This window comes from Hyla sarda, chromosome 1, assembly GCF_029499605.1.
Source record: "Hyla sarda isolate aHylSar1 chromosome 1, aHylSar1.hap1, whole genome shotgun sequence".
NCBI lineage: Eukaryota > Metazoa > Chordata > Amphibia > Anura > Hylidae > Hyla > Hyla sarda.
The window spans coordinates 29,373,183-29,391,671 of record NC_079189.1 but is presented as its reverse complement, the minus strand read 5'-3'; the positions used below and the strand labels follow the sequence as shown (position 1 = coordinate 29,391,671).

Genomic DNA, 18,489 nt, shown 5'->3' with positions numbered 1-18,489 from the left:
AACTATACAAATCTATAGCACAACCTGCAGCCTGCTCCAACCTATTGTGAAAACAATCATTTAGGCTGGGATTACACTTGGCGCATTTGTAAAAAAAAAAAGTACGCCATGCTCGCTGCGGGCACATGTTAGGTTGGAATCAATAGGGTAATATGAAATGCCAGACACTAATGGGGTTTTCTTCATCCATTTATTGCGTTTTTAGGCTATCAAATTTGTGGGAGGCCGAGAGTATGGGTTTTTATTTTTTTGTATTTTACGAAGTTCTGGTGTTTTTCTTCCCAAATTTTCAAAAGAAACCCCTGAGTCACATGATGAAAGAATCACATGACTTGAAAAGAGAAAAGCCGGGGGAAGAAAAAAAAACGCCAAAGGGGGAAAAAAAATGCCTATAATAATAATAATAATAATAATAATCATACACATTGGAGGAAATGTATGAAAATCTGTGCAGAGGAAGTTGCCCAGTTGCCCATAACAACCAATCAGATCGCTTCTTTCACTTTTCAGAGGACGGACTTTTTAAAAATGAAAGAAGCTATCTGATTGGTTGCTATGGGCAACCACTTTTCCCCTACACAGGTTTTGATAAATCTCCCCCAATGTTTTTGTCAAAAATTCCACAAAGATGGCATCTTGGAAGAAAAGAAATGAGGGGGGGGGGGGGGGGCTGTTTTTGTGGCGTCTTTTCAAATATTGTGACTGTTCCTAGGCTTAGGCTGGGATTAAACACAGTTTATATGCCGCATTTTTCAAATCACACATTGCTTTATCTTTGGTGTCCACCCCCCATGTCAGGGCATGCTGGGAGTTGTAGTTTTGTAACAGGTGGACAGCCACAAGGGATAACTGATGCAGTATGTCAATCTAGGGCCATGGTGTCTGATCTTGAACTGGCAGCAGGAGCCACGACCACTTTAAATCAATGGCTGCCGGGACGTCTGACGAGTTACATCCTACGCTGCAGACCCCAACGTCAGGGACGTCACTCGTCAGACACCAAGGCTGTTGGGGCCACAAAATGATATTACAAATACTAAGCGTCTGGTTAGGAGAAACAAATATAACGCACCCATAGGGAGTAGCGCCATTTTAATAAAAAATGCAAAAAAAAAATCCCTTAGATAACAGTCATACAGAATATATTAGAAAGCTTTTTTGATTTTCAGCCAATCAGAGAGCAGCACTGCTCAAATAGAACTCCCAGGAGGTAACAGCGTGTCACACATGTGATGTCATAACCATTGTCCACCAGAGAGCAGCACTGAGCAGATATAACACTGCTCCTGCTCATTCTCCATCAGTGAGGGGCCGGTGCTGGACACTGTAGGGACGCGGGAATGTGAAGTCAAAAACATGACTGTGACTGGTAAGTATCACATTGTTGTGTCCAAAAGGTTTTAGTGCAGTTCCATGTGCATTTCTATAATAAACATGTAAATAATCTCTCTTTTGTTTTCCTATCTTAGATGCACTATTTCCAGCATGTGGAGTAGCATTTCCGGACTTAGAGCAAGAAGTTGGATGATGGCCTAGATTTCCGGACCTACAGCAAGACGTTGGATGATGGCCTAGATTTCCGGACCTACAGCAAGAAGTTGGATGAAGGCCTAGATTTCCGGACCTACAGCAAGAAGTTGGATGAAGGCACAGCCCCTCGAATCACGAACATACACTGACACATTGGCCCAAATTCTAGAGGTAACCTCCTTTAGTATGCCCAGAGGAAGGGCAGTACAGTAGCCATGGATTCCCTACAGGTTTCCTCCCCTCTGGAGGTTTTTCCTGTCCTGAGTTAGTTACTGTACGCTCTTTGTGAGTGATGGGAGGTTACATAAATCCCTACACAAACACTTTAATAAATAATAAATAAAGTTTCCCTTTTTTTTAAACTGCTTGTTCAACTCATTTATTTTATTTCTGTGTGTGAAAAATAATGTTTTTTCAAAGTGTGAAAAGCTGCTCTCCTGCGCGATCTGCACAATGTGGTGAGGAGAGAGGCAGCTGATGCTGGTTGGTACAGTTGCTGAGGCAACCGTAGGACACCCAGCAAGTTCCGTGCACAAGCCTTTTTCTGATGAACGGGAACTTGCTAGGAGTCATACAGTTGCAAAGGATCAACTTTTGGGTACGTGCACTGGCACTTAAAGGAGTACTCCGCCCCTAGATATCTTAACCCCTATCCTAAGGATGAGGGATAAGATGTCTGATGGTGAGGGCCCTGCTGCTGGGACCCCAGCGACCTCCATGCAGCTCCTGGCGTTCTAAACAGTATGTTTAGATTGCTGGCTTCCCATGGCGAGATTCATGACATCACATAGACATGAATGGAGGGGACGTGGCATGACATCATTACCCGCACCACGAGAACTCAGTGTTCTACATATATTGTTTAGAACACCGGGTGCTGCACAGAGATCACGGGGGTGAGAGCGGAAGGACCTCAATGATCAGACATCTTATCCTCTATATTTTGGATAGGGAATAAGATTTTTAGGGGCAGAGTACCCCTTTAAGGAATTAGGAAGGGCATGTAGGCATGCATTACAAGCAAGTAGAAAAAGAGCAGCTGGGAGAAATGGCAGGATGCAAAGCAAAGTTTGTCTGGGACCGACTTTGGGTGTGTTCTGGCCGATTAAAGGAGAACTATGGCAAAAATTAACTTATGCCATATCCATGGGTCCATGGGATAGGGGATAAGTAGCTGATCACGGGGATCTGACCCAGGGGGTAGGAACTGGGGGGAAGTCATGCTGGGGGACCAATAATGAAATTAGCCCCCCCACTGGGCTGCCACTACTTTAAATGACTGCTAAGTACCTGCAGGCTGCAGACTTAAACTCCCACCAGGCCACCACTACTTTAAGAAAGAGATGCATGCAGGGAGCAGACCCCTCTGCCGGGCCACTGCCACTTTAACAAACTAGTGCATGCTGGGACAGCTGCTGAGAGGGGCTGGCTACAGAAGTTATCGGTCCCTGCGCATCTCCCTGCCTACCAAAGTGAAGCACAGGGGCAGCATGCAGAGACAGGACACCAGAGTTTAATATATATGGCTGGACACTATCATGGTATGTGCACAGTGCAAGACAATTCATCATGGAATCCGGCTGAGATGTTAGGAAGGACATTGCATGGACTGTGCAGCACATGAGCTGACAGCCTGTTTACTGCACTTCTTACTGCTCTCCACCAGACATCAGTCATAGTGGGTCCTTTACTTCACTCTGAAAGAATCCATTATTGTTGGTTTATAAACTATTACTGTTCACGTTCCCTGACATGGGCTTTGTATATTAAAGGGGTTCTCGGGTGCTTAGACATCTTATCCCCTATCCAAAGGATAGGGGATAAGATGCCTGATCGCGGGAGTCCAGCCGCTGGGGACCCCCGGGATCATGCACGCGGCACCCCGTTTGTAATCAGTCCCCAGAGAGCGTGTTCGCTCCGGGTCTGATTACCGGCGACCACAGGGACGGCGGCGTGTGACGTGCCCCCCGTGTGATGTCACGCTCCGCCCCTCAATGCAAGCCTATGGGAGGGGGCATGATAGCTGTCACGCCCCCTCCCATAGGCTTGCACACGCCGCCGGTAATCGAACACGCTCCGGGGACTGATTACAAACGGGGTGCCGCGTGCATGATCCCGGGGGTCCCCAGCGGCGGGACTCCCGCGATCAGGCATCTTATCCCCTATCCTTTGGATAGGGGATAAGATGTCTAAGCACCCGAGAACCCCTTTAACCCCTTAAGGACCAATAAAAGTAAACCTGTACACCCCTGAAAGACCAGGCCTGTTTTTTCAAATCGGGGATGTCTGTCTTTATAAGAGGATAACTCTGGCAACGTTTTGCCAATCACGATAATTCTGACATTGCTTTTTTGTCACAAGTTGTCCTTCACGTACACAGTAAAAGTAAGCCGATATCATTTGTAGTTTTTTTTTTTTACAATGCAAAAAATCATGAAATTTTTTTTATTAATATTTTTTGCTATTTTAACACTAATTGGTTGCATATATTTATACTTACTGACCAGAGAGTTTATGAAACTTATACTTGACAGCATTTTTTTTTATTAACTTTGTAAATTAATTAGAAGCCTAATAATTTAACTTGAATTTTTGAGTACATCTTTTTTTTATGTGCTATGCAAGGTTTGCAGAAATTTGAAGGTAGTAGAACATAGGAAACCCCCCCCCCCCAAATGACCCCATTTTTAAAACTAGACCCCTCAAGGTATTCGCTAGGGGGTACAGTGAGTATTTTAACACCATCGTTTTTTGGCAGGAATTATTACAAAGTCAGTGTTAAAAATGCGAAATTTGCATTTTTTCACAAATTTATCATTTGTGGGGCATATTTTTTGTACATCACTTCTGATAATGCAAGAAATGCACCCTATATTTTGTTAAGCTGCTCGGCCCGTGTTTGGAAATACCCCCGCTTAGGCCATATTTGGTTCCTTGGCCACGTGGTTAGACCCAGAAGGAGAGGAGCGCCATTTGGCTTTCAGGGCATCATTTTAGGACGAATGTATTATAGGCCGCACTTCATGCCTGCAAAGGGTTTTAGCTGCCAGAACCATACAGAACCCCCACAAGTGACCCCATTTTGGAAACTACACCCCTAAAGTATTCATCTAGACCAAAAGTGAGTACTTTGAGTCCTTTTTGTGTGGCTGGAATGGATACAAAGTCAGTGGAAAATGTAAAATTTTTTTTTTTCACAAATTTTTGGTACATTGCATCTGAAAAGTAGAAAATGCGCCCCATATTTTATTACGCTGTTCGTCCCGTGTTCGGTTATACCCCCGCTTAGACCATATTTGGTTGCATGGCCACATGGTGGGACCCAAAAGGAGAGGAGCACCATTTGGCTTTCAGGATATCATTATACAAATTATAGTCCGCACTTCATCTTGCAAAGCATTCTAGCTGTCAGAACAATACTGCACCCCCAGAAATGACCCAATTTTCAAAACTACACCCCCTAAAGTATTCACCTAGAGCAAAAGTGAGTACGTTGAGCCCTTATTGTGTGGCTAGAATTATTTCAAAGTCAGTGGAAAAAATATCAATTAGCTTTTTTTTCACAAATTATTTATTTGTGGGACATCATTTTGGTAAGTCGCTTTTGACATGGAGGAAATGTGCCTCATATTTTATCACCATGTACATTCCGGGCTGGGCAGTACCCATAGTTAGGCCATATCTGGTTGTCTGACCACCTGGTAGGACCAAGAATGAGAGGAGCCCCCTTTGGCTTTCAGGACATCATTACAGTGGGGATCAAAAGTTTGGGCACCCCAGGTAAAAATTTGTATTAATGTGCATAAAGAAGCCAAGGAAAGATGGAAAAATCTCCAAAAGGCATCAAATTACAGATTAGACATTCTTATAATATGACAACAAAAGTTAGATTTTATTTCCATCATTTACACTTTCTAAATAACAGAAAACAAAAAAATGGTGTCTGCAAAAGTTTGGGCACCCTACAGAATTTATAGCATGCAGTGCTCCCTTTGCAAAGCTGAGACCTGCCAGTGTCATGGATCCTCTGTTCTATGAAAATAACAAGAAAAAAATGGAGGACAGCGCCTTGTGTAATTCCGATGGGTCACGTATTGTATGAAACACAGCAGGTAATGTGCTCACCTTACGTGAACCTTTGGTTCATGCATATAACCCCTCCATGATGGGGTACTGGTGAATGGTCCGGAGCTGCAGCCTGCAGGTCGTGGCCGGGATCCTCCTGGGAGTCGGCAAGTACATAAAGCAGGATACGAAAAGAAAAAAAGGACCTCTGTGCCAGTGCTGCTCGGAACGTCAGAAATCAATGATGATGCAGAATGTATAGTCCAATGATATTTTAATCAGGCAAATACATTTGGGGGTGATACAAGGACAAGACGCGTTTCGGGAGTGAGCCCTCCCTTTTTCAATTGTGGATGTATGCAGTCTATTGTAACAGTGATCAGTGCGTACATAAATACATTTAGAAAATGGCGCCAATGAAAATTAACATAAGTCAAAGGTCATGCAAGACTGTAACATTACATGGTAGTATAAATTGAATACATACAGAAAAAACATATTGATCAAGCTTACATATAATAAAATTGTACTGAAACTGTGTGTTTTCTGTTTTGATTAAAGGAACATATAGAAACACTATAAATAGTGGTCACTATTATGATTTCATTAGCCACGGCTCCAAAACGAGGCTCGGGCTGGCTAGTGTTTGGAAATGAGGCTTGGACGGGTTGCCGTAGTTTGTAATTCGCGCTGAAAACAGTGTGTGACGGGCGACCAATCAGAGTATAGTTACGCGATGACGTACTATACTAGTGTAAAAAGGTAAGTCAAAAGGACCGCTGTTTGTTGCGAGCGGTCGTTGACCAATCAGATTCCAGGGCCGCAAAGACAGCGACCAACCGGATGATGGATAAGTGATGACGTGGTCCGCCGGTGTTTCGGCTGAATGCCTAGGTTTATGTTGTCACGTGGTGGGTGACATGACCAATAAGGTCCAGGATACGTCAGCCAATCAGCGGGCTGTAGGAGTGGCGGTAGACGGGATAACTTCACAGTGAATTGATGGTGTGCTTTTGGCCAATCAGGGGCTCCAATTTTTGACGTCACCTGGGAAGCGACCAACCGGATTAAAGCCTACCCGGCAATGTGAAGAATGGGAGGTATGGATATGATATGTTGGTTGCTGCTGATAAATGGGATTCTCAGCAAGTCAAACCATCGCCTACTTAATAAAGAAGGTCTGTGACGGATTTTTAGTGTGCAGTACGTTTCCTGACCGGGGAGTTGAAGTAGCAGTCTAAGCCGATTTCAGGACCGCCAGTGCTGCTGGTAATGTCTCTGATATACCGAATGGAAGGTAGGGTACTGGGCAGAGAGGGTATTAGGTGGGATTTTCAATATATTCGTTCAAACCCTGGGGGTAAGAGTTTTGAGCTTGAATATCCAGTACTTCTCCCTCCTGCATAACTGTGTGTAGCGGCGGTGACAGGTGGCCGGTATCTGTTCAATTGGAGTGACAGAAAACTGTGAGAAGTCGCAATTGTGTGTCATCGCAGCATGACGTGATACACTATGTAACTGATAGCCGGTTTTCACATTAAAGCGATGCTTGTTCAATCTAGTGTTTAAACACTGGGTGGTCCGACCTACATATCAGTACTTTTTGATCAAAAATGTATACTAACAACCTGTTAGTTTTTGATATTATGCTGAGAAGCAATCAGATCATTATACAAGATTGTAGATGTGCACCATGTCTGTTTTTCTACCCGAATTCACACTGTGATTTCTATCCCCTCCTTTTTTTTTGTTTGAACATGTGCTGCACTCTTCCCCACCCCCTCAGCCCAACCCTATATAAGTAGTAGTTAGCTACACATGGGCCATTTCTTTCCTAGCAGCCTCCCAGTCTGACTGGGAGAGCATGGTAAGTGAGCTATTACACCTTGTTCACACTGGTGTGGTGCTGTGCGGTGTCCGTTGCTGCCGTGGCGCCGTGTCTGCGTGGGGGTGCGGCCCATAGACTGGTTTGAGTGGCATTGGGGCCACTCTGCCGGTGGGTCGTTCCCCCCTGTGGGCATTGGTGTCGCGGCGGTGGTGGTCGCTGCCCGGTGCTGCGCCATTTTATGCTAGGGACGTTAGGGACCCACTCTAAATAGGTGGCCTTGACGTGGCGAGTGGGCTTGTACTTTTTGATCAAAAATGTATACTAACAACCCGTTAGTTTTTGATATTATGCTGAGAAGCAATCAGATCATTATACAAGATTGTAGATGTGCACCATGTCTGTTTTTCTACCCGAATTCACACTGTGATTTCTATCCCCTCCTTTTTTTTGTTTGAACATGTGCTGCACTCTTCCCCACCCCCTCAGCCCAACCCTATATAAGTAGTAGTTAGCTACACATGGGCCATTTCTTTCCGAGCAGCCTCCCAGTCTGACTGGGAGAGCATGGTAAGTGAGCTATTACACCTTGTTCACACTGGTGTAATGCTGTGCGGTGTCCATTGCTGCCGTGGTGCCGTGTCTGCGGGGGGGGGGTGTGGCCCATAGACTGGTTTGAGTGGCATCGGGGCCACTCTGTCAGTGGGTCGTTCCCCCCTGTGGGCATTGGTGTTGCGGCGGTGGTGGTCGCTGCCCGGTGCTGCGCCATTTTATGCTAGGGACGTTAGGGACCCACTCTAAATAGGTGGCCTTGACGTGGCGAGTGGGCTTGTACTTTTTGATCAAAAATGTATATACTAACAACCTGTTAGTTTTTGATATTATGCTGAGAAGCAATCAGATCATTATACAAGATTGTAGATGTGCACCATGTCTGTTTTTCTACCCGAATTCACATTGTATTCATTACAATAACCAGCATTGTGAACATGATTATCACAGTCACCAGCATTATATACATAATCATCACAATCACCGGCATTGTATACATAATCATCGCAATCGCCAGCATTGAATACATAATAATCACAATCACCAGCATTGTGAACATGATTATCACAGTCACTAGCATTATATACATAATCGTCACAATCACCGGCATTGTAAACGTAATCATCACAATCACCGGCATTGTAAACGTAATCATCACAATCACCAGCATTGTGAACATGATTATCACAGTCACCAGCATTGTATACATGATCATCACAATCACCAGCATTGTATACATAATCACAATCACCAGCATTGTGAACATAATCACAATCACCAGCATTATATACATAATCATCACAATCACCAGCATTGTATACATAATCATCACAATCACCTGCATTGTATACATAATCACAATCACCAGCATTGTGAACATAATCACAATCACCAGCATTATATACATAATCATCACAATTAGAGGTGCACCGAAATGGAAATTTCAGAACCGAAACGAAACCGATATAAAAAAAATGTCCAGCCAAAACCGATACCGATACCGAAAATGACTTCTCCCCGTCTTCTGGTAAAATGCAGCGCTCCGCTCATTAGATTAGATTCCCCCACATTAGATTGCCAGCTCCCCCACATTAGATGGGGAGTTCCCCCACATTAGTAGGCAGCTCCCCCACAATAGTAGGCAGCTCCCCCACAATAGTAGGCAGCTCCCCCACAACAGTAGGCAGGTTCCCAAATTAGGTCAGCATTTCCCCCACAATAGTAGGCAGGTTCCCCACAATAGTAGGCAGCTCCCCCCAACAATAGTAGGCAGTTCCCACACAATATTAGGCAGCTCCCCCCAACAATATTAGGCAGCTCCCCCACATTTTTAGGCAGCTCCCCCCCACATTAGGTCAGCAGTTCCCCCACAATAGTAGGCAGCTCCCTCACATTAGATCAGCATTTCCCCCACAATAGTAGGAAGCTCCCCCCCAACAATAGTAGGCAGCTCCCCCCGCATTTGTAGGCAGCTCCCCCCCACATTAGGTCAGCAGTTCCCCCACAATAGTAGGCAGTTCCCCCACAATATTAGGCAGCTCCCCCCACATTTGTAGGCAGCTCCCCCCACATTAGGTCAGTAGTTCCCCCACAATAGTAGGCAGCTCCCTCACATTAGGTCAGCATTTCCCCCACAATAGTAGGCAGCTCCCCCCAACAATAGTAGGCAGCTCCCCCCGCATTTGTAGGCAGCTCCCCCCCACATTAGGTCAGCAGTTCCCCCAAAATAGTAGGCAGTTCCCCCACAATATTAGGCAGCTCCCCCCACATTTGTAGGCAGCTCCCCCCCACAATATTAGGCAGCTCCCCCCAACAATATTAGGCAGCTCCCCCCCCCCCACACACAATATTAGGCAGCTCCCCCCCCCCCCACACACACAATATTAGGCAGCTCCCCCCCCCCCACACACAGTATTAGGCAGCTCCCCCCCCCACACACACACAATATTAGGCAGCTCCCCCCCCCCCACACACAATATTAGGCAGCTCCCCCCCCCCACACACACAATATTAGGCAGCTCCCCCCCCCCAATATTAGGCAGCTCCCCCCCCCCCAATATTAGGCAGCTCCCCCCACATTTGTAGGCAGCTCCCCCCCACATTAGGTCAGCAGTTCCCCCACCCCACAGACATACAGCTTCCAGCCATATACAGTGTATGGCTGGAGGCTGTATGTCTGTACTGCTGCCCCCACAGTGTTCCGGTCACCGCTCCTCCGGGCCGGGGTCACATCTACTGCTATGGCCCATAGACCATAGCAGTAGGTGCCGGGACCGGAGGAGCGGTGACCGGAACACTGAAGAAGATGACACGGTCACTTACCAGGCCCCGGTCAGCGCGCGTTCTCCCGCGACGATCCTGCGGTCCTCCTGCGTCTCTATGACGTCCCGTGCGTACGACCATAGAGGCGGAGAATCGAAGGACCGAAGGAGGATCGCGGGAGGACGCCGGGGAATGGTGAGTGACCGCCGGACATGCTTATGTCCCGAAAAGATTTTTCGGGACACAGGGATGTCCGGGATAGGATTCGGAATACTTTTTTTTATGTGCCCGGGCCGGCTCCTGTGTGTGGCTGCAGGCGGGGGCCGACCAGAGCATATAAAAACTAATACTGTGTACTAAAAACCAGGGGGCCTCCAGCTGTTGTGAAACTACAACTCCCAGCATACCCGGACATACCCGGACAGAGCGCAACCCCCCCCAGATGTTGCGGCCGGCCCCCCCTGCACCCCCCACGAGTGCCTCTGCCACTGGCAGTGTTTGTAACTTGTGCTGTGGGCGGGCAGGGGAGGTGGTCATTATCGGCACATTTTTTGTTGTTTCGGCATTTTGCCGAAATAGCTATTTTCGGCCGATATGTATCGGCCGCCGATATATCGGTGCATCCCTAATCACAATCACCAGCATTGTATACATAATCATCACAATCACCTGCATTGTATATATGATCATCACAATCACCAGCATTGTATACATAATCATCACAATCACCTGCATTGTATATATGATCATCACAATCACCAGCATTGTATACATAATCATCGCAATCACCAGCATTGTATACATGATCATCACAATAACCAGCATTGTATACATTATAATCACAATCACCTGCATTGTATACATAATCATCACAGTCACCAGCATTGTATACATAATCATCACAATCACCTGCATTGTATACATAATCATCACAGTCACCAGCATTGTATACATAATCAATCACCAGCATTGCATACATAATCATCACAGTCACCAGCATTGTATACATGATCATCACAATAACCAGCATTGTATACATTATCATCACAATCACCTGCATTGTATACATAATCATCACAGTCACCAGAATTGTATACATAATCATCACAATCACCAGCATTGTATACATAATCATCACAATCACCAGCATTGTATACATAATCATCACAGTCACCAGAATTGTATACATAATCATCACAGTCACCAGCATTGTATACATTATCATCACAATCACCAGCATTGTATACATAATCATCACAATCACCAGCATTGTATACATAATCATCACAGTCACCAGCATTGTAACATTATCATCACAGTCACCAGCATTGTATACATAACATCACAGTCACCAGCATTGTATACATTATCATCACAGTCACCAGCATTGTATACATTATCATCACAGTCACCAACATTGTATACATTATCACCACAATAACCAGCATTGTATACTTAATCATCACAGTCACCAGCATTGTATACATGATCATCACAATAACCAGCATTGTATACATTATCATCACAATCACCTGCATTGTATACATAATCATCACAGTCACGAGAATTGTATATATGATCATCACAATCACCAGCATTGTATACATAATCATCACAGTCACCAGAATTGTATACATAATCATCACAATCACCAGCATTGTATACATTATCATCACATTCACCAGCATTATATACATAATCATCACAGTCACCAGCATTGTATACATAATCATCACATTCACCAGCACTATATACATAATCATCAGTCACCAGCATTGTATACATAATCATCACAGTCACCAGCATTGTATACATAATCATCACAATCACCAGCATTGTATACATAATCATCGCAATCACCGGCATTGTATAAATAATCATCACAATCACCGGCATTGTATACATTATCATTACAATCACCAGCATTGTATACATTATCATCAGTCACCAGCATTGTATACATAATCATCACAATCACCAGCATTGTATACATAATCATCACAGTCACCAGCATTGTATACATAATCATCACAATCACCAGCATTGTATACATTATCATCACAGTCAGCAGCATTGTATACATAATCATCACAGTCACCAGCATTGTATACATTATCATCACAGTCACCAGCATTGTATACATTATCATCACAGTCACCAGCATTGTATACATTATCATCACAGTCACCAGCATTGTATACATAATCATCACAGTCACCAGCATTGTAGACATTATCATCACAATCACCAGCATTGTATACATTATCATCACAGTCACCAGCATTGTATACATAATCATCACAGTCACCAGCATTGTATACATAATCATCACAGTCACCAGCATTGTAGACATTATCATCACAATCACCAGCATTGTATACATTATCATCACAATCACCAGCATTGTATACATAATCATCACAATCACCAGAATCGAATGAACAGAGTTGATGTGATTGTGGAATAATCATCCATTTCAATTTACCTATTTCTATAATGAAGAAGCAGAATAAGACGTATTCCATAGAAACAGATACCTAATAATATTTCTGTGCTTGATGGACCCATAATGAATATCATTTATGCATGATGGGAGTTGTAGTTTCACAACTTTCGAAATGCGACAGGTTGGGGACTACAACTTGACATCTACTATTCCGTAACAAACTTAGCATCCCCATCACATGCAACCCAATCCTTGCATGAAATTAATTGACTGGTCAGCAATATTCCTCTTCTGAAATACTCTGCGCTGCTGCGGCTTAATTAATTAGACAACCAATTAGAGAACCGCCAGCAAATTACTACAGACTCCACCCACCTAATTCTTGACTACACTCACATTTGTAGGACAGACAAATACTGGTACCGCCCACTAACACACATGATGCATTTCTATAGCTTCGAGACCCTTACGCGGGCAGATTAGAAGCGGGTTTGCCTATATATATATATATATATATATATATATACAGCAACAGAAGAATGCAGCAGCACATTGCCAGCACAAGGATATAGGTGAAACATGAATATGCAGTTAAAACATGGAGAGCTATACAGCTATGGTGTAATAGATGCAAATGTGAAACTATGAAATAGTGAGGCGCTTAGCTCGCAAATTTGTCTCCGCCGGCGGTCAAATAGCTTGGACCGTCCCACCGCGATAAGGTGGCCTCATTGGGACGGACCCTACTCTGTGAATATGCCTCTGTGTGAACAGTTCAGTAAGCATGGCAGGGTCTGGAACATCCAAGACACCTTATATACACACCTGATTGAGGTGGGTGGGGTGCAAGGCCAACATGGAGGTAGCCACTCCCCCGTATGTGCAATACAGACAAAGAATAAGTCAGCCAGCACTTTAGTTGATACCAAACTATTATATGGACCTGGCCTGCAGGTGCACGCTACTAGGCTAGATATACAGCAACAGAAGAATGCAGCAGCACACTGCCAGCACAAGGATATAGGTGAAACATGAATATGCAGTTAAAACATGGAGAGCTATACAGCTATGGTGTAATAGATGCAAATGTGAAACTATGAAATAGTGAGGCGCTTAGCTCGCATATTTGTCTCTGCCGGCGGTCAAATAGCTTGGACCGTCCCACCGCGATAAGGCGGCCTCATCGGGACGGACCCTACTCTGTGAATATGCCTCTGTGTGAACAGTTCAGTAAGCATGGCAGGGTCTGGAACATCCAAGACACCTTATATACACCTGATAGAGGTGGGTGGGGTGCAAGGCCAACATGGAGGTAGCCACTCCCCCGTATGTGCAATACAGACAAAGAATAAGTCAGCCAGCACTTTAGTTGATACCAAACTATTATATGGACCTGGCCTGCAGGTGCACGCTACTAGGCTAGATATACAGCAACAGAAGAATGCAGCAGCACACTGCGAGCACAAGGATATAGGTGAAACATGAATATGCAGTTAAAACATGGAGAGCTATACAGCTATGGTGTAATAGATGCAAATGTGAAACTATGAAATACTGAGGCGCTTGGCTCGCAAATTTGTCTCCGCCGGCGGTCAAATAGCTTGGACCGTCCCACCGCGATAAGGTGGCCTCATTGGGACGGACCCTACACTGTGAATATGCCTCTGTGTGAACAGTTTAGTAAGCATGGTAGGGTCTGGAACATCCAAGACACCTTATATACACACCTGATAGAGGTGGGTGGGGTACAAGGCCAACATGGAGGTAGTCTCACTATTTCATAGTTTCACATTTGCATCTATTACACCATAGCTGTATAGCTCTCCATGTTTTAACTGCATATTCATGTTTCACCTATATCCTTGTGCTGGCAGTGTGCTGCTGCATTCTTCTGTTGCTGTATATCTAGCCTAGTAGCGTGCACCTGCAGGTCAGGTCCATATAATAGTTTGGTATCAACTAAAGTGCTGGCTGACTTATTCTTTGTCTGTATTGCACATACGGGGGAGTGGCTACCTCCATGTTGGCCTTGCACCCCACCCACCTCTATCAGGTGTGTATATAAGGTGTCTTGGATGTTCCAGACCCTGCCATGCTTCCTGAACTGTTCACACAGAGGCATATTCACAGAGTAGGGTCCGTCCCAATGAGGCCACCTTATCGCGGAGGGACGGTCCAAGCTATTTGACCGCCGGCGGAGACAAATTTTCGAGCTAAGCGCCTCACTATTTCATAGTTTCACATTTGCATCTATTACACCATAGCTGTATAGCTCTCCATGTTTTATCTGCATATTCATGTTTCACCTATATCCTTGTGCTGGCAGTGTGCTGCTGCATTCTTCTGTTGCTGTATATCTAGCCTAGTAGCGTGCACCTGCAGGCCAGGTCCATATAATAGTTTGGTATCAACTAAAGTGCTGGCTGACTTATTCTTTGTCTGTATTGCACATACGGGGGAGTGGCTACCTCCATGTTGGCCTTGCACCCCACCCACCTCTATCAGGTGTGTATATAAGGTGTCTTGGATGTTCCAGACCCTGCCATGCTTACTGAACATTTCACACAGAGGCATATTCACAGAGTAGGGTCCGTCCCAATGAGGCCACCTTATCGCGGTGGGACGGTCCAAGCTATTTGACCGCCGGCGGAGACAAATTTGCGAGCTAAGCGCCTCACTATTTCATAGTTTCACATTTGCATCTATTACACCATAGCTGTATAGCTCTCCATGTTTTAACTGCATATTCATGTTTCACCTATATCCTTGTGCTGGCAGTGTGCTGCTGCATTCTTCTGTTGCTGTATATCTAGCCTAGTAGCGTGCACCTGCAGGCCAGGTCCATATAATAGTTTGGTATCAACTAAAGTGCTGGCTGACTTATTCTTTGTCTATATATATATATATATATATATATATATATATTTTTTTTTTTTTTAAGCGGTACGCTGGTGGAGAACTTTTTTTTTTTTAACCCGTACAGGACATAGGGCATATGGATACGCCTTCTGTACCTGGGTCTTAAGGACCCAGGGCGTACCTGTACGCCCATGGGAATTTTTCATTTGCACAGCCCACTGTTCCAAAGATCTGTCAAACGCCACTGGGGTGTAAATACTCACTGCACCCCTTATTAAATTCTGTGGAGGGTGTAGTTTCCAAAATGGGGTCAAGTGGGGGGGTCCACTGTTCTGGCACCACGGAGGGGCTTTGTAAACGCACATAGCCCCCGACTTCTATTCCAACCAAATTCTGTCTTCAAAAGCTCAATGGTGCTCCTTTTCTTCTGAGCATTGTAGTGCGCCAGCAGATCACTTGGTGTCCACACATGGGGTATTTCCATACTCAGAAGAAATGGGGTTACAAATTTTGGGGGTCATTTTCTCCTATTACCCCTTGTAAAAATATAAAATATGGGGGAAAACCAGCATTTTAGTGAATTTTTTTTTTTTCATTTACACATCCAACTTTAGCAAAAAGTCGTCAAACACCTGTGAGGTTTTAAGGCTCACTGTACCCCTTGGTGTGTTCCTTGAGGGGTGTAGTTTCTAAACTAGTATGCCATGTGTTTTTTTTTGCTGTTCTGGCACCATAGGGGCTTCCTAAATGCAACATGCCCTCCAAAAACCATTTCAGCAAAATTTGCTTTTCAAAAGCCAAATGTGACTCCTTCTCTTCTGAGCATTGTAGTGCGCCAGCAGAGCACTTGACGTCCACACTTGGGGTATTTCCATACTCAGAAGAGATGGGGTTACAAATTTTGGGGGGCATTTTGTCCTATTATCCCTTTTAAAAATTTAAAATTTTGGGGAAAACTAGCATTTTAGTGGAAAAAAATAAATAGTTTCCAAAATAGTATGCCATGTGTGTTTTTTTTTTTTTTTTTTTGCTGTTCTGGCACTATAGGGGCTTCCTAAATGTGACATGCCCCCCAAAAACCATTTCAGAAAAACTCACTCTCCAAAATACCACTGTCGCTCCTTCCCTTTTGAGCCCTCTACTGCTCCCGCCGAACACTTGACATACACATATGAGGTATTTCCTTACTCGAGAGAAATTGGGCTACACATTTTAGGAAGATTTCTCTCCTTTTACCCCTTGTAAAAATTCAGAAACTGGGTTTACAACAACATGCCAATGTAAAAAATGAAGATTTAGAATTTTCTCCTTCAATTTGCTGCTATTCCTGTGAAACACCTAAAGGGTTAACAAACCTTTTGAATGTCATTTTGAATACTTTGGGGGGTGCAGTTTTTATAATGGGGTCATTTATGGGGTATTTCTAATAATAAGGCCCTTCAAATCCACTTCAAAACTGAACTGGTCCCTGAAAAATTTAGATTTTGAAAATTTTGTGAAAAATTGGAAAATTGCTGCTGAACTTTGAAGCCCTCTGGTGTCTTCCAAAAGTATAAACATGTCAACTTTATGATGCAAACATAAAGTAGACACATTGTATATGTTAATCAATGTATAATTTATTTGGAATATTAATTTTCCTTATAAGCAGAGAGCTTCAAAGTAAAAAAAAAAAGCAAAATGTTCAATTTTTTCATAAAATTTTGGAATTTTTCACCAAGAAACGATGCAAGTATCGACAAAATTTTACCACTAACGTAAAGTAGAATATGTCACGAAAAAACAATCTCGGAATCAGAATGAAAGGTAAAAGCATCTCAGAGTTATTAATGTTTAAAGTGACAGTGGTCAGATATGCAAAAAATGGCCGGGCCCTACAGTGAAAATTGGCTGGGTCCTTAAGGGGTTAAATCAACTGGTGCCAGAAAGTTAAACAGATTTGTAAATCACTTCTATTAAAAAATCTTAATCCTTCCAGTACTTATTAGCGGCTGAATGCTACAGAGGAAATTATTTTCTATTTGGAACACAGATCTGTCTGCTGACATCACAAGCACAGTGCTCTCTGCTGACATCTCTGTCCATTTTAGGAACTGACCAGAGCAGCATATGTTTGCTATGGGGATTTTCTCCTACTCTGGACAGTAATTAAAATGGACAGAGATGTCAGCAGAGAGCACTGTGCTCGTGATGTCAGCAGAGAGTTCTGTGTTCCAAAAAGAAAAGAATTTCCTCTGTAGTATTTAGCAGCTAATAAGTACTGGAAGGATTAAGATTTTTTAATAGAAGTGATTTACAAATCTGTTTAACTTTCTGGCACCAGTTGATTTAACCCCTTAAGGACCCAGCCAATTTTCACTGTAGGACACAGCCATTTTTTGCATATCTGACCACTGTCACTTTAAGCATTAATAACTCTGAGATGCTTTTACCTTTCATTCTGATTCCGAGATTAACTTTCTGACACCAGTTGATTAAAAAAAAAAAAAGTTTTCCACCGGAGTACCCCTTTAAGTTCTATACAGTCTCCGCCCTCTCACTGGCAGACTGTATCTATGAGCTCCACCCACCAGTCTAAAGACTCCACCCATATACTCCCGCCTGCACATCTCTAGACCAGCGTTTCCCAATCAGTGTGCCTCCAGGTGTTGCAAAACTCCACCTCCCAGCATGCCTGGACAGCCAAAGGCTGTCTAAGGCATGTTGGGAGTTGTAGTTCTGCAATGTCTGGATGCACCCTGGTTGGGAAACTCTGCTCTAGACTATACTGAGAGATCACTTCTGGCTCCGCCCACACATCTCCTGGTTCCTCACACATTAGATGGATAGATTCGGCTCCGCCCTTACGTATCACATTGACAGCTTCAACCCACCTTGTAAAACCGTCTTGCTCCGCCCACTTACTGGCAATGCAGCGTCAAGAGTTCACTTCCTGGCGGAACGCCTTGCG

General features: G+C 44.1%; 1 long non-coding RNA gene across 1 annotated transcript; it reads left to right on the top strand.

Moving 5' to 3' along the window:
* Positions 1-671: 671 nt before the first annotated feature.
* On the top strand, positions 672-1,892 carry LOC130328992 (uncharacterized). The gene is made up of 2 exons (XR_008872865.1): positions 672-1,369; positions 1,470-1,892. It is a non-coding gene; the product is annotated as an uncharacterized LOC130328992 (long non-coding RNA).
* Positions 1,893-18,489: the final 16,597 nt, after the last annotated feature.